This window comes from Corvus moneduloides, chromosome 7 (assembly GCF_009650955.1).
Source record: "Corvus moneduloides isolate bCorMon1 chromosome 7, bCorMon1.pri, whole genome shotgun sequence".
Classification (NCBI taxonomy): domain Eukaryota; kingdom Metazoa; phylum Chordata; class Aves; order Passeriformes; family Corvidae; genus Corvus; species Corvus moneduloides.
In genome coordinates this window covers 35,494,833-35,515,049 of record NC_045482.1, presented here as the reverse complement: position 1 = coordinate 35,515,049, position 20,217 = coordinate 35,494,833, and the positions used below count along the sequence as shown (strand labels likewise).

Here is a 20,217-nt window from a genome sequence, read left to right as displayed (position 1 = left end):
GTATTCAGAGAGGGATCAAATAGATGCAGGTAAAGATGGACCAACAAATTTAATTACAGGGCACACACAGCATGAACTGGGTGGGGGTTTGGGGTTTCTTTCTGATGTTCCTCTGAGCCCTGGGTATTTGAAATGTACAGCTGATATACTGTGGTATAAAACTCTGGTATAAATGTGTCTCTTTGTGATGTCACATTGGCAAATTTACCTAAAAATTATTCAACCGATAGTAATAACCTAAATTACGATTATATTTTTTTTCCCCCATTAGGAATCTCGAAAATAGGTTAACTGGTTAGGTGCTCTTAAATCCATTTTAGAGAAATAAGAAAGCTGCTGATTATAACCTCAAGGTCACAATAAGCAAGTCAATGAAGAAACCAGAAAACAATTAGGCACAAGTACAAAACAACCCAGCAAGTTTAAACTGCTTTAAAGGCTGTTTCTAAAGTCTCCATGACTGAAAGGTTACAGCAGTACTGGATTCTGAATCTACAATTGCTCCCAAATCGCAAGTCCTTGATTTCCTCCAATTCTCCCTTTTCTTTGGGGAAGACAATGTAATCATCTGTGACTTAATTCTGAAAAATTATTGCTTTACACCAGAAACTATTAAAACTAAATGAAAGTTGCTTCACAAATCAAACATTTGGCAGAGCTCAATAGCGTTTTACTTCCTTAAAAATCTACCGCAAAGAACAGATCGCTCAAAAGTGTGTGCAAGTGTGTGTATATGTATATACATATAAGTGTGTGTATATATATACATATATATAAAACTTTTACTGTTTAAATTAAATATCAATCAAAAAAATATAATTACGAGTTGAGATCCTGTAAAACTCAGTGATTATTTCTTCTTTTAGCTGAAGCCACAAAGCAAACAACAAAATATAGTCTCAACTAGTTTCCACTGTATTCATCATAATGCATTCTCTTTTCCTCTATTAAAAGAGACTTAACCAAAAGTCATAATATATTCTGTTTATATTCAAGTGTCTGAATATAGAAAATGTTCTTAATTAATCCAGAGGGCCACGCTCAAAAAACAGTTAAACATATTATGATCCCATATTTTTTCTCCACACATTGCTTTCATGTTTATTTGTAAGCACTAAGGTTTTTAAGCCTTGAAATCTATATCCTAGATATTGCTCTACTCTCCTAGTCAGAGCTAATGAGCTTAATGAATTACCAGTTCTAAATTTAATACAAACATTTCAAAGAAAGAGATAAAACATTCTTCACAATTCAAAAGTTTCACTGACCTATTTATGAAGAATATCACTTAACAATTTCATTAAGGGTGAGTAACAGCTGGTGACATGGCTGTGTCCTAAAGTGTTTTTCTCTCTTAATATTCTGCATCTTAAGCAATCGAGCTTTCATAAGAAATACTTTAGTTAGTGGCAGTCCCTCCTTTGGGGAGAAAAAAAATGTCAGACCACATTTTCTGTATTTTGCAATCTTGTTTTCAGGAGTGTCATGTTCCTGTTTTATTAGCATGTAGGGTAAACAAGAATGATTTGCTGATGCTATTGAGAGAACTTCTAAGATTACAGTCTTTCTATTTAGATTTTGGATGGAGCTTAATATTAATGCAGGCAGAGGCATGTATATAAATTCAAAATAAATTAATTCAATTTATCTCTTTCTTTATCTTTACTGTTAGACAACTCTGAAGGTTCTACAGTGCCCAAGACATATAGCTAAACTATTCAGGTCTAGATCACAGAAATTCTTTCTTACCCAGATCCCCCCCATTCTAATTATTCCTTAACATACAACAGAGTGCATTGCCTGGCGATGCTTTCTCAAATATATTCTTCACTCATCCAAATTAAATAACAAGACACACTACCACTCCACAGTGCCTGCTTTAACATTCTGCTGCTCTCTCCAGGAGCCCCATGTGCATGTTGGGGGCCCTGTGTGCAACTTTGTGAAGTGTGGAGCACTGAGCAGAACTCTTGGCTGCTCTTTGGTTCAGTGATCAGAGCATTAGCAAAAGAAATGCTCATGTTTGATACTTGTTAAAAAGAATTTATCCAGAGCCCTAAATCCATCCACAACCCAATGAAGAAATGAGTAAAAAGTCCTGTTTTTGTAGGCTTAGCAAATTATTGGGGTAGTGTAATTAAAAGACAACAGTAAGATTTCCAGGATATATGAAAGGATTAAGGAAAATTAAATTTCAGGTGTGGATGATATTATGTCCTTTAAGAAACTCATTTGTGTATGCAAAGCAAAAATGCTGAGGAAATCTTCATGAAGACAAGGGAAAGAATAGACCTCTTACACAATTATTTAATTGATGTGTTTGCACATTGGTGGGCTACAAAAAAGAAACACCTTTTAAGCAATCTCACACAGAAAAAGTCCTGAAGCTCCGAAGTCTGAACCTAGTTACAGAAATACAACCAAAATCCACAATTATGTAAGCCAAGATCCAGCTCTTCCGGAAAAACCCCCCAAATATTTGGGTCACAAATGGAATTAATGGAAACTTCAATAAATTTCTTTCTGATTTCTACCAGCCTTTTGGTTTAGAAATAGAACTTTAAAGAAAATTAATCAAAACAACTTAAAAAAAAACCCCAAAACCAGTAACAGCAGAGGAAATACATTCTTTTAGACTGATTTGATAAAATTCCAGCAGGTCTGATAGAAATTTGGTCTTAAATATATTTTGCAAATACCATTGAATGAGTTAGTTATATCCCTTAAGATAAATCCAGTTCAAAGTTAAATGTTCTCAGCAGAACCTGGGTGACAGCAGTCAAGATGTCCATGTTTCAATATACTCACAATTCTCAGTGGAGTACCAAAATATTCAAAGGGAGGTGTAGGCTCTGCTATTTTCATTCTTTCATTCAGCTTTTAATAGATAGACCATAAAGGAGAGGGGTTGAGATTTTTTTTTCCTCCATAGCTCCATTTGATTACCCTAATAAACTCCAGAAAAATCTAAATAATATCTGTCACTAGTCCTCTACCTCACCTCCCAGGGTATGATGAAGGCAGAGATGTACAGAAGTTCGTGAGATCCCTTTTTGGGAAAGGCAGCTTATCAGCAGTTTTCTGATTTGATGAACATTCTTCAGTCAGCAACAATGTCACCTGCAGCACTAAAAATCCACTCTGCGAGTGCTTGCAACTCTGTGGGCAAGTCTAGTTTTGTTAAATTCAGCCTGAGCAGCCCCCCCTTCCCTTAGCTAAAGGGGATCCATCTCCTACCAGAGTTATTTCAGCATCTAAGCACTAATCCGTCATCATCCTTCCCACAAAGGCAAAGCCTCCATTCCGTGTGCCTGGTACCCCGGTGTGAAGGGACAACCATCTGACAACTGCTGTTTTAACAGGGAGGTAAAACACAGCAACCTGATCTTTCATTTAATTTCTCTCTGTGTTCCCGTTTGTTCTTTAAATTCTCCCTCTTTTTCTGGGGATTCATCATGGCTAAGTCAGCACTATTCTCTTCACACAGTGTGGCATTGATTTAAAAAGAAACTTGGAGGATCCATTTGTTTTTTATTTCCCATTACAGGCATATTTCTAACCTAATTCATCTCGTCAACGAGAAGCAGCAGTCTTCTTTCTGATTTCAACCAAACCTAAGAAAACCAACCAGCATTACTCAAAATGCTGCTCCAGTGCAAAATACAGACAATTAATTATTTCCTGAAATGCCATTCTGAATTCACTTGTATCCCTAAGTAATTAAGATAATTGTATGACCTTTCTAGGTGGCTTTCAAGATTGTCAAATAAGTTATTCACCACAGATTATTTATCCACAAACACCACCTACAAGTAGCCTGGGAAAACCATGGTTTTCTCTAACGAGCAGCACCTGGTCAAACAGAGCTCTGCTTTGGATGGGAAACCCTAAACTGGCATCTACCTGCTGTTTTCTCCATCATTCACAGTATTGCTCTGCCAAGGAGAAGGTTCTCATGGAGGGTTTGATAGATTTCTACCAAAAACCTTTCATGCTGTTCATGGTTTGACCTTTTTAGAGCTCCAAGTATTGCTTTTTTCATCCTGCCGACACTGCAATCATGTATGTGGAGATTCCTTTATAAATAACCAAAAAAAAAAAGAGAGAAATCCCCTACTGTTGAGCCCCTACTACTGCCTGATGCTCTGTTCTGGATCCAACCCAGCAAAGCACTCTGCAATGGGCTTAAGTGTTTTTCTGGATCAGGGCCAGAACACTCCATTCTTTACAGGATCGAACTTACTGGTGGCAGCTTGAAAGTTTGCAATAAAAGTACAAACTAGTCACATAAACTTTTGTGGAAACTATTCCCTCAACAGAGAGGGAGGGGTGACACCTGATTTAGTGATGTCTGCGGTCATTTCGTTCCCAGTCACTCCCATACTGCAGTGACAGCTCATAATTGCTTAGATAAAGAAACTTAACAAAAATGTATTGTAACATTTCTTAATGGCCGCGTCCCTTGACAGACACCTATGCAATGGCAATGGCAAGGAGAATCCTGTAACATTTCACTCACTGCCATGCTCGAAGTGACTTGTTTTAAAGATCCAGTCTTGGGCAGTATGGCAAGTCCATGGTTATCTGCAGAAATTATTTGGAAACAGCTGAGCTATGGATATGATTTCATGTCAGCTGTGAAAGGCACTGAGAAAATCCCACAGGCCTCCCCACTCAGAAATACCCCTTTGTCATTTACAAGGGCATTTCATTACATGAAAATTGGGAGAGCCTTCAAAGTGACAGAGGGCAGGGTTAGATTAGATATATGGAAGAAATCCTTTGCTCACCCAAGGGTGGTGAGGCCGTGGCACAGGTTGCCCAGAGAAGCTGTGGCTGCTCCATCCCTGGAAGTGTCGAAGGCCAGGTTGGATGGGGTTTGGAGCAACCTGGGATAGTGGAAGGTGTCCCTGCCCATGGGTGGAGGTGGCACTGGATGACATATAAGGTACCTTCCAAGCCACATGCTATTCTATGATTCTATCAAATTCTATTCATTTCATTTCAGCAGATAAGGCACTTTTGTCCATTCTCAAGATACAGAGGACATCAAGAAACAGCAGGAACTATCCCATTTCTCCCCCACACTGCTGCGGATTCTCCCAGTGCATTTGAGCTGTGCCATCACTCAGCAGAAGATCCCTTTCAGCCCTGGGGAAAGCTCCATGTCCCAGTGGGCTACCTGCCCACAGCCACTGGCACTCCTGACTTGCTCTGGAGCCCTCCTAACTCCATCCTCCTGAGGGTTACATTAGAACCACATGGTTTATATTTTCTTTTTCCCCTTTCCTTGTCTCAAAGAGATTTCTTCAGAAAAAAGGTAATGAGACTAAAGGCAGTATAGTATGGTGCTATATCTCTCTGCCTTTTTTCTAAGGCTTGCAGGAGAGAGAGGCATAAAGTGCAGTTTCAGTCCTGCCCCCACCAGCCCACATTTGCTCCTCACCCTCCATCCCCAGGCTCCTGAAAACTCATTACCACGCAGGTGACCCAACACTTTGCTCAGGAATAGGAACTTGCATGGATGGAGCTTTTGTGCGCTGGCTACAGACCAGATAATCTCTCCATGCATCATTTAATAAGAAAACCACTTCACAGTCCTCACAGGCCTATGTTACATATGACATACTCTCAGCAGAATCTGCAGCCTGAAATCGGTGGGGGGAAGAGAAAAAGCAGCAAGCAGGATTGTGTTGCCTTCGCCCTGCATGCCTCCCTTTGAGCACACTGCCCTCTACACTCAGCTCACATCTCCAGAGCCTCTGAAAATAATGATAATGGTTTTGCTTCCCTTGACCTCTTGCTCCCTTATAAATCAGAATCCTATAGACCTTTCCCACAGTGCGAGGGTCCTCCTTTTTATCCGAGCCTGTGAAGGTGGGTATTTTTTATCAAGGCAATATAACCACGTGGGCGTGCCGCTCCCTGGCTTCAGGACTCGCTGTAGACGAGCACTGCGGTGCCTCTGCTGGGGGAGTATCTCCATTTATCTTCATTCATGAAAGAAGAGCAAAATAATTACTCAGATCCTAGTTTAAATTTCAGCCCAGTGTTAAGATGAGCTCATTCTCTGTGATCAGAGAAACATTAATCATGAGTTTTATTACAAAGCAGAGTCTGTTTGAAACTATGTCGCCTTCTTTCCCCAAATTCTTGGAGGGGTGTTCTGAATTTGGGGTATCCAGTTTGGGCTAATATTTTAAGTCCAAGAATTAGCCTTCACTGGTACTTTTCTCCATTAATGGCTTGCTGTTTCCCAGGAGCAGATTTTTCCCTAGAGTGGGAGCCCTTTTGTTCCTCTCTAGTCACTCAAATGGCCTTTGAAATTTGTCCAATTGATCCTTGCTTTGAGGGAGTCCCAGCTGATGTAGTTGGCTTCATTTTTAACATTTTCAGGAGTAGGAGAAGTGCCAAAAGCCCATGTAGAAGAAGAGACAGCTACAAAAGGTTCTTACCACCCATATGTGTTCAAGAAATCCTAGGGCTGCTCTGAATTTGACTGTGGGTCGCTCGGATTCGTGTACCTGGGGATCCAACTATCACAAAGGAACCAACAGCTGTGCTGCCTCTAATCCGTAGGATTTCCAACTGGAAATCAAACTGGAACCCAGTCCCTAAGCTTCAATATGCTTTAATTGCATTAAATACAATCCTCATTGATTCCAGGAAAGAACATTAAAAGTGGGACTTTTGCTGTATTTCTATTTGCCTTTTCTGTTCCAGCCTGTAATATACAACAAAATGCAGCAACGCACATTGTGACAACATTCATCCAGCCATACATAAAAAGGTATATCATGAAATATATTGATGTTTCCTATTCTGATCTTTCTATTCATCATGCAGTCATTGCTTTTGCTTCACTGTGATATTTGAATATATTTATCTAAAGTATTGCAGGTGATTTGGCAAAATTACAGATGAGTAGTGCAGCAATGGTAGAGGAAATATGGAGTAAGAGCAGCAGGAATAAAAATGCAATAACTATCAGTGCTTTACTGTTCTTTGCCTCTGACATGTATGTCTGCAAAACTGCTCTTTGATGTTATGTCTAAAAAAGTTAAAAATCAAAGTTAATACAGACAGAGAGTAATGATAGATTGTCTTTCCATGTTCCCTTTGGATCTTAGAAAAATAGAGACAATAAATGTGAGAACTCAGCTGTGACTGCAGACTGTGTCAGCAACTCTGACCCGAAATTGCACCCCAGAACTGTAGTCTCAGGGTAAGGGGAAAGCAAAAAAATATCATTAAAACTTACTAAGTAAATGTGCAAAAACCTCTACAAGAATTGCCTTTAAAAATCACATCCAGCACACACACTACAATCAAAATGCTCTCAAAAGCTCTCTCCTGAAAGGACTGTCTTACAGAAAAGCATAATTAACATTGATGTCACACTCCTGCAAGTCATCCGTTGCTGTTTGCCATATAAACACCCTTGTAGAAAATAATATTAATATTCCTAGACAAATGCTCGATCCTCTCTAGCGGGCCCCACGTTAGCACATTGCTTTATCCTGCCTACCTGACTCCTTCTCTCAGATTTAGACAAGCCAAAAACTCACCTTATGCTACTGCAGAAGCAATTTTTATTTTTGAAGGTTAATCCAACTCAGCAGGATTTAGGGATGGCACTTTTGCTTGGTCGTAGGCATGTTGGCTCAGGCCAGACAGCTGTTTGGACATTCTCCACTGGGAATCTTGCCCTCAACACCCACAGTTGATGCACATACATGGTCTACTGGCTGCCTACTTCCATGCCCATCTGTTCAGATGGCATGGTGCCCACTCACAAGTTCGCTGGATCCTTGCCCTTAGTGTGTAGGTGCCAGGCAATGATGGGCTTAGATGGGCAGCCTGCAAAATACTGAAAGTGATCATTTTTTTCCTGTAGGAAGTCCTTCCTCTGCAATAGCACTGAAGCATGGGCACCACATGCTACCCTACACTTAATAGCACCTGTGGACATATACGTGCCAGGAATGGAAAGGGAGGGGGGGAATGTACTCGGGGGGGGGGAATACAAAATGGAATGATACAAAAAATTTGCAAGGATTCCTGTGACACTCTCCATTGCCCATGGCAGTGGAAGAACACCCAGGTTAACTGGACACAAAGTGGCTTAAGCATCAGAGCAGCAGAGCCATGGCCACGTTGGCCAGAGCACTGCCTGGTTTACCCTGATTCCCTCTTCTGATACCCAACTTCCTTTAAAACTACCTTGGGCAATGCACATCACTCAGTGGCCAAAGTGCATAAAAACCCAAACCAAACCGTACCAAAACCAGTGTGAACTAAATTCAGACCTGTCCAAACTTCAATGCACTTTCCATATACACCAGGCAGCACAAAGTATTCCATGGTAAGCCATGGCACCAGTCAAGGTAGATAGTTAACAAGTCATTTTAACAAAGGTCCATTTTAACTTGTGTCATTGCCCTTTGAAACAATAACTGAGAAAACTCTACTTGGTAACAAGAGATTATTTCAGATAATTTAGCGGATAAGACAAGTTTCTCTATTTATTTTTTTTTTTTCCCCAAGTCCAAAAATCAACCTTATTGCAGCTATACTAGGACAAAGCAGCAATTTAAAATTAAAATATAGTTTTCTTCCCTAGTTCGATTAACAGTAAATCAACATGCAGCAATAATTTTATTGATTGAAATAAGCTACTTAAAAAATGAATACTTTGTTAACTATCCCAAAAAGATATATTTTTTTTACACTTTAATCACAATTATTTGAAATTTGTGCCTATAAATCCCAAGGTATTTTCACATGCCATCCATTCTTTAGTTGTTCTTCATACATTGCATGGGAGTCATTAGAAAAGTCACAGAGTTTCTACTTTTTGATTAGATGAGCTAAACTTTTAGAAGAAGGAGGGAGGGGGAACTCAGAGTGATCAAGCAGAGAGTAAACACTTCACTTCCAGTGAAGTCTTTCAGGAATCTTCCCTCCACCAACACTGTTGTGAGCAAACTATTACTCTTACAAACATGCATAGAAAATTAAGAAGCTGAGTTGCGAATACCTATGAAACATATTGATAAAATTATTCCAACAAGTGTTTTTTCTCTTTTTTTCTTCCCCTTCCCTTCACTGAGTGCACCCCAACAATGCTCCAACAATTTCGGACGTGTACGAGCAGGCTGGAAAGAGAGATAAATCCTCAAGGCTGGATCTGCAGCCTGGCTCGGGGCTCTCATCGAGTCAGCAGTGAAAACCAGTGCTTGGAGGCACATTTAAGCTGTGTCTAACTTAGTGTTTACTCTGGGGTGACTGGATTTGAGCACGCTGTCCCTACCCCAGAGAATTGTTTGCTGTGTGGAGACATCAGTCTTGTCTTTGAGCATGCTCCACCGAATCACTCATGTGTGGCTGCTTGATCTGTTTGGGTCTGGACATATTGTCAGATCCTTGTGTCCAAGTTTCACGGGAGCAGTGCCGAAAAAGTCCTGGCTCCAGAATGAAATTAGATTTACACAGAACACAAGCCAAAATAGTCACTATGAACATCCGGTGACAAAAAAATCAAAGAATCGGAATAAAAAGTAGTTTGCTCTGGCTCTCAAGCTTAGTTCAACTTCTTTAATCTGAACGGAAAAGAAACTGCTAAGACCACCTCCTTTCTAGCTTTTAGACTGTTGATATCAGGCAAAGCAGAGGTGAAACATTGGCTTTTACAGTGGAAAGTCCTTTGTTTTTCTCAGTGCAGAAATTTCACAAAGAACCTTTTTGTGCGATTGAAAGGAGTATCTTCTAACACAGGTCACGGCTGAAAACCCCATAGCTAAATCTTATTAAAAACTATCCAGAGACCAAAATTAGAGACTGTAATACAGAACCACTTGGATACCTGTCAGATTGATAATATCTAGATGACCATCTAACTTGCCACCTGCTCTCCCTTCCCTTTGCACTAATAACCTGAATAAGCTTGTGAATACTTTTTCCCCAGTCCTGTTGGCTCATATTAGTCTTTCATACCACCAAGACCTACAATCTCTTAAAAAAAAAGTCAGTTTTGCTTATTAGCATTGTTCAGAGGACCAAATTACAGATGCAGCACAAGAAAGAAGCAAAGTTTTCAAACAGATTTTCCCAGGTGCCATTATAAACATTATTAACATGAAAGAAAGAGTAATCAAGATAATAACTGATCTACTTCAAGTAGCTTTTTAAGCAAATGGGTAATTTTTCAAAGGTCAATTAGCAGGACAACTCCTTCCTATTAGATTTGACACCACGATATTCAGCTAGAAAAAAATGAAAATATTTAAAACCTAATTTTTTTCCTCTCTTCCTTAGAGATTTCTCAGTTTTATATTTAAGCACAACCTTGCAGCAAAGCAGGTAGGACAGCAGTGATTGCTAATGCTGCTACCCAGCTCAGGGATTCTCCACTTACAATTTGCCTTCATTTCACACAAAATTAATATCCCAGCACTTTCATCACAACCTGCTGACACAGTAAAACTATGGTGATGTAAAGGTTAGGGCTTGTTCGGGGTTTTTTTTAAATACCAAAGCTAGTTCTTCAAATTTGTATTGGGCTCTTGATGAGATTCTTTGTCATACACATTAAAAAAAAAAAAAAAAAAGAGAACTTCAATCTATTTGTGTCTTGGCAAAATTAGAACTACAATTGCAAAATGTTATTCTTCATATTGCTTAAGTGCTATTTCATTATTTGCCCTTCAGAGACATAGAAACATTTTAAAAAAATCTACTTCACATGTTGGGCCATGTCCTGAAGAGAACACTGGGGAGAGGGAAGGGCATATTCCTGATCCAAGCACACTGGACCTCCTCGTACAACTGCTGTGGTATTACGCTGACAGCAAACCACATAATGCTAACACAGCAGATAAAGAAAAGAAGAAATGGAATTATCCTGTTTGAAACTTCTGAAGCGTCTAGACAGACTGAAAATTGCCCCCGATTTGATTTTCCTAATTCTGTTCTGATAGAAAAAAGTCACTTATTTTTCAAAACGTTAAAAAATACTCTCAGCAACGCAAAGATCATCCACTGCCATCCAAGATGTGGGCAGTGTATAAAGGCAGCACTTACTCCAGAGAAGTAATTTACCTTATTAAAAACCCCAAATTATATACCTATATAATTCATTAAAAAAAACCCCAATCAACCATCCAACAACTCAAGAAAACAAATGAGCCAAACTTTGTTAGAAGCTTTGGTGGCACGTGAAAACAGGACTTTAACTGCATATTTCAGTCCATATATCATGTTGTACATATATATATACCACACTCTCAGAAAGGCCCAAATATACATCATGTAATGCAGGGAAAAATGTTTTGATTTATCACTTTTGTGCTTGGTTTCTTCCTCTTTCACCCCCAGTTCAACAAAGCCTTTCAAATAGCACCTGCCACTGGATTGCTTTGCTTCTCCACCCCATGACATGGATGAGGAATCAAGATGGCACCATTTATGAAAATATTTATATAAATACTTTACCCAAACTACTCTGGACCTAGCATATGCTGGATATTTCTCTCTAATACCTCCCTGGAAGGGAAATATTTCATGTTTGAAGGCATGAAAACATGATGAATTTACCAATTCTCTTGGTAGTTTCCCACTAGTCTTTTGCAAAATGTGCTGTAATTCTCATTTTATTTTGGGAGGGGTTCCAGCTTCCTGACATTTCATCTTGTATACCCTTTTCCCAGAACATTAAAGAACTCTTCGGTGCCCAATGTTGTCCCATAATGTAGGAAAGAGGGAAATAATTTGCCTTTCAACTTTTTTCAATAATTTAAAAGTGCTGAGGTCTGTAGGTCCTTCATTGTCAAGACAATTTTCCTAACCTCATTTTTTCTTTTTTTTTTGTTTTGCCTCTTCCTTGCATAATCTTCATTATTTTAGAATCACTATTCTGACTTTCTACTCATCAGTGCCATTGATGGCACAAACCTTTGCCATCTCCCTACTTCATTATCACTCACAATGGTCAGCTCAAACTTCTTGACCCCAAAACACCCACAAAAGCTACGTTTTGTAGCAAAATCTCAGAACACAGTTCCAAATTCTGGGTACAGCACAGCCTGTTTCCCATATATACATTTGGATAATTTAAAATGCACTTTCAGCCATTAAGCCATCCGGATCACTCTCCACAAGTGCCTTTACCCAGACCTATTTGCCAGTCCATCAATCTTTGCTTTATTTTCAAATGTTATTAGAACAGTTCTATTTACTTCCATATCATGGATAAAAAGAGTGATTAGTGTCAAGCTTAATACTAGTCCCTGGAGAACAACTCTAAAAATTCACCCAGTTGATGATGATTCCCCAGGGACTACTTTCCAAAATGTGTAAATTAATCAGTTCTTAATCCATTTAATGTGTGCTTCACTGATACAGCACATAACTAATATTTAATCAGAGTGTCATGTACTATTAAGTCAAGTGACTTAAAAACTTTCACTGTGCTTCACAAATATGGCTCTTTTTCCAACCAGACTTACATCAAAAAATAATCCATTTGGTTGCATTTTTGAATATTTGTTGTTTGTTCCATTATGATGATTGACATCAGCAGTATTCCTAACTTTTTTTATAATTGAACCCTGGAACATTTTCCCCTTAATTGACCCAATACTCTTATAGGATAAATTGACTGTAAAATTTTCCAAGTCATACCATCTTCCCTTTCTGAATACTGCATAATGACTGTCCCTTTTTAAATTTTGTAATTTTCCATGACAACGAAATATTTACAATTTAAATGAACAGTCATGGACCACCTCTGAAAACTCTGTAAGGTCCTAGTCAGACATTTATTTAGGTTTTCTAAAATTCTGCCAGATTTTGGTAATTTCTTCTGAAATTAACATTCAACATGTTTTTAGTCATTAATAGGATGGAAAGTTCATCATCAGTTTCTCACAAGTAAGCCAGGTGATTTTAAGAAAACACCAAACAAACCACAAACACAAAACCCCACAAATATTGATTCATTATTCTGTTCTTTCCTGCATCACTGTTATAAGCCTCATCGTCTTAGCAGTGATCCTGTAACAGCACAGAATTAGGCTCTTAAAATTAGAGATAAAACAAGTTTCTTGAAATTGTTCCTGTGCACAGAGTTCAGAACTTAAAGAATTTGGAAACCTTCAGGACACAGGGAATTCATCCCTTTTGTCCAGCACTGCAAGGCTTGCAGGATTCCCCTCAGGGTACAATATCTGGGGTGCAGTTGGTTATAAGGAAGGTTTTATACACACTTTAGCATTTGTCTGCTTTTTACTGTGTAAAGGACCTGTCTATGCCTTAACGAGCGTGGTTACAAAAAACAGTCAATTGGCCAATATAGCCCAATTTGTCAGTACCTGGATTCAGTGACTATAGATTTATAAACTGCTGAACGTACAGTACACCTTATAGATAGAACAAAACTATCTGCACTCTACAGTTTCCACATGCTAAAATAAAGAAGTTGATTTGCAGCGCCCTGCATTTTATACAATCACCTCTTTATCTGTGAGGAAAGTCACCAAATCAAAAATAGGATATTTTCCCTCATTTTATACAAGTGCACATACAACCAGGAAGGCAGAGGCAGGCTGGTGTATTGTGTCATGCTGATTTTTTAAATACCTTGCAGGTTTAAGCATGTGTGTGTGTGTTACAGTGGAGCACAAGGGAAGATTAATCCACCTAAATTATAATTCCTTCAGTCACTTAGTACACATTGCCATAGAAACAAATTCACAAACTATTTTCCATGTGGCTCTAAAAATATCAAAATTTATCTTAAAATGTTCTCCCATTAGTATACAAAGGGCCATTCACTTCCCAGCTCAAATATCCAAAATACTGTAAATGGAGTCTGACCTAAATAAACCCTACTCCAGATTTGAAGATCATCAGATCCATTACGCAAAGCCATTCAGGCACAGATAGAGTGGTGGTTGCAAATGTTCAGGAAAATTAGCATAAAGGCACATGTATCTCTAATAGGTTAATAAGTACAACCAGTGGGAAGTGAAAATGGTTGTTTGCGTATAGACTACTGTGAGAGTTCATCTATTTATGGGGGGAATGCACACAGAAACATGTGATAGTGATTCCTTTTCTCCCCTAAACTTCATTATTTTAATAATTACTGAAAGATTAGGAGGTAGTCAAACGGTGTAGATGGAATTCTCTTGAAATGGTTTGGATCTGCTTTGCAAGTGATATTTTTCCAAGCCTAACACCCCCTGTTTTGTAGGTCACACGGATATCCACAGACTGTGTGGATACTGAAGGCGCTTGTCCTTCAGCCTTCTGCCTCACCACATGATTGAACATCCATATACCTTACAACCATACACCCTGTCGAGTGTTATTCTCTTACATATCACAATTTACCTCGCTTCCTCCACTCAAACATGCAACCAAGCTGAGCAACAAGCTGCTTCAGCTGCCATGTCATTTCAGTTTTTACACATCTTCTCTTTTTATGTGTGCTCTACATCTCCGTGATGTCTCATCTCCCCGTTCCACTGCCATAGGCTACGAGTCAGGAACAAAGCTCAGGCTCAATGTCAAACAGAGTGAAAATGGGAAAATATCATAGAAGAGAAAATTAATGGGCACAAACACAGCTCTGAAACTTCCATCCTTGTGGGCTTTGCAACTTTCCGTCATTTCTTGGCAAAATATGAAGGAGAAAGGAGTAATAGCATTTCTACAGAAAATGCCTCAAAAAGGTATTTAGCTAAGGAAAATACAAGTCCAAAATTTAAAAGTGGAAGAATTGTGCTTGCATATTAAAAAATAAATAATCTTTTAAATGTGGAATCAGCCCCTTTAATTTGAAGAATTAATTTATTTCCATTCTCCACCAGTTTCCTCCTGTCCCTCTTTCCTTGCCTGACCACCATGGTTTACAGAGGCTCATGCTTCCAAAAACGCCTGAGTAATAAATAGTCCCAAGTCTGACACACAGGAACAGACCCTGAGGCTGGAGTCATGGCTCTTATGCATGAACTGAGGTCTTTCTCTCATTTCAAACAGGGAAATTTCAAGGTGAAACACACATGAAATCTCTCTTGTCAACAGATTCGTTAGTTGTGTCATTAAAACAAAAATGTTGCTTTTCATCCCTTCTTATTGATTATTTTCCTGTAATAAAAATGTTGGGGTTCAAGGAAATTATGATGTTTACAACCCACATCATGAAAAACCAAAATTAACCACACAGCCCCCTAAACCCAGTACTTTAAAAAGGGTTGATCCTACCCACACAGACATGGCTGACAAATTCCATTGTACAGAATCAAGGTCTTGAATATCATTAGACATTTGGTGACTGTAAAATCTAACTCATGGCCTAAGAATTTTTTAAAAAATAGGGATTGTATTTTTCTGCAAAAAGTAGGAATCCCAGGGCACAATACTGTAAAGGAAAAAGGGGATGCTTCAGTTTTATTCTTATATTGTAAGATATATAATTCTTATATTATATATAACCTTGTTCTAGAAAATATAATATTGGTCAGAAACCTGTGTCTCTCATTCCCAATTGAGTTTATTTTTTTAAAAGTAACATTCCTCTTTTTGTCAATCCCCAAAATCAAATATTAGTATGTCAAATATTAACATTGGTATTTATTTGGATCCAGGTACTTGATTTATCAGCCAAATTATATATTCAAGTAATAGCACCATAGTTCATGTAACCCCATGTCTTATTGTGTGCAAACCTTACCTGAATATATTACGTGAAAGCTTAATAAACCTTTTCATTTTTCAATTTCAGTCCTTCATCTTTTCACTCTTTGAAACATATAATTATTTTTTGTACTAACATGCTATAACTGAGCTCAATGCAAACTGTATACACAATTTTTAATATATTTCAGATGAGCAAACTAGAGTAAAAAATAAAATATCTTCTTTTTTTTTTGGTGGGGGGTGAATTCATTCATGATGCATTTTCAGTCTGTTTATTAAGTAATCATATCTGGGTACAAGTGTCAACACAATTTACGTTTTGAATAATGTGAAGCAGATAACCTCAATTAACAAGTAATTAGAGTCATTTTCCTATTAAGCAGTTTCCCTAATTGTTTTTGAAACCTGGAACTAAAATTGCAATAAATAATAAGCGGCCAAAACATGTCCCTGCATTAGTTTAATCCAGGCTTTTCCACTAGAGCCTGGGAAAAACCAGCAGAAATAAGGGCTGACTCTCCATGAGATACTGAAAGAGGGAAATATTTTGTAGCTGTGGAGTCTTTATAGTGTACTCTTCTGCTGTTTTGGGGTTTTTATTGGTATTATACCCTTTCCTTTCCCTCTCTCTTTTCACCCCCATGATTCCATATATGAACTTTTAACATACGGAATATTTGATTTAATCATTACTGTGGATTGACTAGATCTTATCAGGGAAGTGCCATCCCTCAGTGAACACAGAGGGGGTGATCTCAGCTGAATTAAATTTTATAGTAATACAAATTAATTTGACCCCTTACATTCTACCTTGTCAGTGCACCATGCCTCTGTTTATGTAAAATAATAAATACCAACCTGTTTTTCCCAAATAGAACAATTTGTGTGTTTGTTGCTGGTCATCAAAAAAAAATGTCCTTCACTTGAATATCAGTCTTTAAATAGATACCTGTCATAGCTCAAGTATATTAAATGAGCTCAGAGAATATAAAAATTTCACGTGTATTTCTCTGCTCATACTGTGTGGTCTCATGGAAAGCACCTAGGTTCCACTCTGTCTGCCACAGCCAAAAATGGGGGAAAATAATTTTCTAGCTGAAAACAAGGAAAGATCCAGCAGCTGCTCCTCACCCTAAGCCAAAACAAACAAGTGAACTAAAAACTAACAGAAAAGCTACAAAAATTCCCAAGGAAAAAAAAAAAAGAGAGAGAGAGAGGAAAAGGAAAAGAGCAAGTGCAACAATGTGCGGCTGCCCCATTCCTGGATGCATCCAGGGCCAGGTTGGATGGAGCTCTGATGGAAGGTGTCCCTGTCCGTGGCTGGGGGTGGAACTGGATGAGCTTTATGGTCCCATCCAACCCAAACCTTTCGCTGGTTTTATGATTCTATTCTTTTCACCCACAAACTCCAGCCTAAGCCAAAGCCTCCTGACCTGCAGTTACATTTATCACAATTTCAGCTGGTAGGAGATACCATTTTCACCTGAAGGTGAGGAAGGAGAAGGAATTTTTATAGGTCATGAAGGAACCAAGGTACCTGAGCCTACTCAAAAAGGCTCTAGGTACATATCTAAAAACTTCAGCCTCCACCCCACAAACACTTGGCTGTTGTCTTTATGTCTACAGGAAATTTTGCCAGCCTTGGAAGAGTACAAGACTTCTATTTACTCCATTTTTTACAAAATTTCAATAAGGCAGTAAATCAAAACCAGACCTCTGAAAATAAAAATTAAAAACCCTAGGAAGATAGCCTGAGAAATTCCAGGAAAAACTGGCAGCTACAGGAGGACATGATCTGTCCAGAAGGAATACAAACATTTAAATAACTTGCTGGAAATTAGACTTTGTGAAAAATACCATTGATTCCTTTTAAGTCATTTTATTAAAAGGTCTATTAACGCTTGGCTTGCACTTTGTGGCCATGAGAGATGTTGGAGCGGAGAGCTATCAAAGGTGGCTATCAAAGTTGGGTTTTTTCCATTTAACTTTTTCTAACTATTAAGCTGCTCATTTTGTGGAGACAATCATTAGTGTCTTTAATGTGAAACAAAGCTTCTGGATAAGAGCTGCTAGCTGAAGATCAATATGAAAGATATCATTTCAGTTACAGCTTTAATAACTGTAACAATAGGGAGCCTGGCATTGCAGGCTTTATGCATTAATGTAATTTAGAATCTACCAGGTACAAATCTTATCAAACATTAGCAGTGGCTGCGTTGGGATTTTCTAGGTAAGAAAACTGTGTGATCAACTGGAAATACTTGAAAGGTAAATTTCATGTAATCAGGCTCATCTGCCATAAAAACATGAAAGAACTTACATGAAGAAAATGAAATAAATAAACCAAAGGAGATTCTGGGAAAAGGGTGGATATTTTTAAGGAACTAGTGGTGCATCTTCTCAGAGCACACTAGGATGTCTCTCTTGTTTATATCAACAAAAAAATGACCCAAAAACTGGAGGATAAGAATTTCAGCCAAATGCAGTACAACTAAAGATTTTCTGCAAACCATCATACATAGAAAAACAAACTTACCTGGACGTGCAGTTAACTAAATCCCAAATAAATAAGAAGCTTTTTTCCTGGCTTCCAACAAAGCACCAGCACTAGAGACCAGGAGCACAACCCTTCCCCCAGCCACAGTTCACAACTGTAGCCAGGTGCAGCAAATTTACCTTTCCCACCCCATTTCTTCCCACCCACCTGTCTCCAAATCCCTCTGCTCCCTACTTGATCCATGCTTTTCACAATGGGCCCCATTGCCCCAGCCTTTTCCAAGCTTTTGAGATTTGCATGATGGTGTCAACCTTATTCTTCTGCAACAGTTTATCTACAATTGAGTTCTTTCTTTTGCTAGCTCTCCAATTTCTTGATTAAAATAAAATTTAAAAAAACCCAAACCACAAAACTTTCCCCACCTCTAAGTTAAAAAAAAAAAAAAAAAAAATCAGGCCTGAAAATGTTAAAACACAAATTTTGAATCTTTCCTGCAAAGTTATTCTTAAAATCTGATGCAACCAACTGGCAGTTCTTTAAACAATTTGTTTAACTTGTGTCCAAATGTCTTCAGGTTTTAGTGCTTACAGGTGGCTACTTTAGATTTACACTTTAATTTTGAGAAAGATCTAAACTGGGAACACTGAATTTTCATTTTATAATTTGCTGATAAAAAATGGAAAGCTCAAAGTTAAAGTAGCCAACTACTGGAAAGAGTTGGCACCTGGCATTTTAATTTTTAAACATTGGGGGGTTTTGTGTAATGAGGTTATAAAGTAAGAGTCTGACTTCAGGATCACAATCAAGAAGAATGAGCTCTTAAGGATGACAGAATCACTGATGGGAAGCTCAGTTGGTCCAAAATCCAGGTTTGGTCCAAATAAACAAACAAAAGTTTGGATGCTCATCTGGGTTTTCTACCTGCCTTGGGGCTAGAGATGTCATGAGAACAGATTCTCTCATCACAGCTGCAGCACTTTCCAGTCCTGGCCATGGATGAAATATCCAGGAGAACAATCTTTCTTACAGAGCTCTGGGGCAGGGGAGGGAAGTAAGGGAAAATGGGATGGGGATTTCACAGTCTTTCAAATTGGATTCCAAAGCTGGGGGAAGATTCAGAGATTAGAAAGGAAAGTACATTTTTTAGTCTACTTGGGTTTTGGCTGTAGTCTTCAATGCTACTTTTTACTGCAACTGGCAGAATATGTGGCAGCTCAGAGAGTCAATAATCACAAAAAGAAAGGTGTAACTGCTTCTAAAGTTTAGACATATTCAGTACTATCCAAAAATAACAAACATGACTTAGTTGCATTGGCTTACGAAACATAAAGTTTAAAAAATTGATTTTTTTTTTTTTTTACATAGGTTGTATATTGAAAAATGAAACTCCTTCTTGCTCTCAAGGTGTTGGGTCCTGGGCCCTTTGGAGGGGGAGGTTTCAATCCAACTGTGCCACAGCTGTGTGTCTATGCAGGCACACCCTTAACTACAAAATCGTGGATGATATGGATGATAAAGACCTATTTCCATTAAGGCTATGAATCTCACCAAACAGAAAATCAAACAGAAAATAAAATATTACCATGTTAACATGACAGGATTGGATTCTGAGAAAAAAAAAATAGGGGTGACTTCAAAGGAAATTTGGTCTGATTTAGGGCAGGAGAATGCTGCCGTCAACTATTTGTCTAAGAATAGGCACATTGCCTAACAACACTCTCTTGTCTGTTTTAAAACCCCTTCTCAGTGCATTAAACAACATTTATTAAGCGTGTGCATACACAGTGCAACAGCACGTGTATTTAGGGCATGCACAAAATAGTTTGATCCCCATTTCATCTCATTGGTACTGCAAATATTTCACGGCAGTAATAAAACAAACAAAAACACCCTGGTTCTTTACCTCTCCTGTCATGTTGCATTGGGTCACTCTGTGCCACATGATGTGATATCATGTAGCTCAATGCAAGGAGACACATGTCCCTTCTCATTGGAAATTTAAGGAAATGGAGCTCAGT

The 20,217-nt window shown here is 38.4% G+C and overlaps 1 protein-coding gene across 3 annotated transcripts in view; it reads right to left on the bottom strand.

Annotated features, from left to right (window-relative positions):
• ARHGAP15 (Rho GTPase activating protein 15) overlaps positions 1 to 20,217 on the bottom strand; it is a 320,969-nt gene that overhangs the window by 274,640 nt on the left and 26,112 nt on the right. The gene's annotated exons all lie outside the window — the stretch shown is intronic.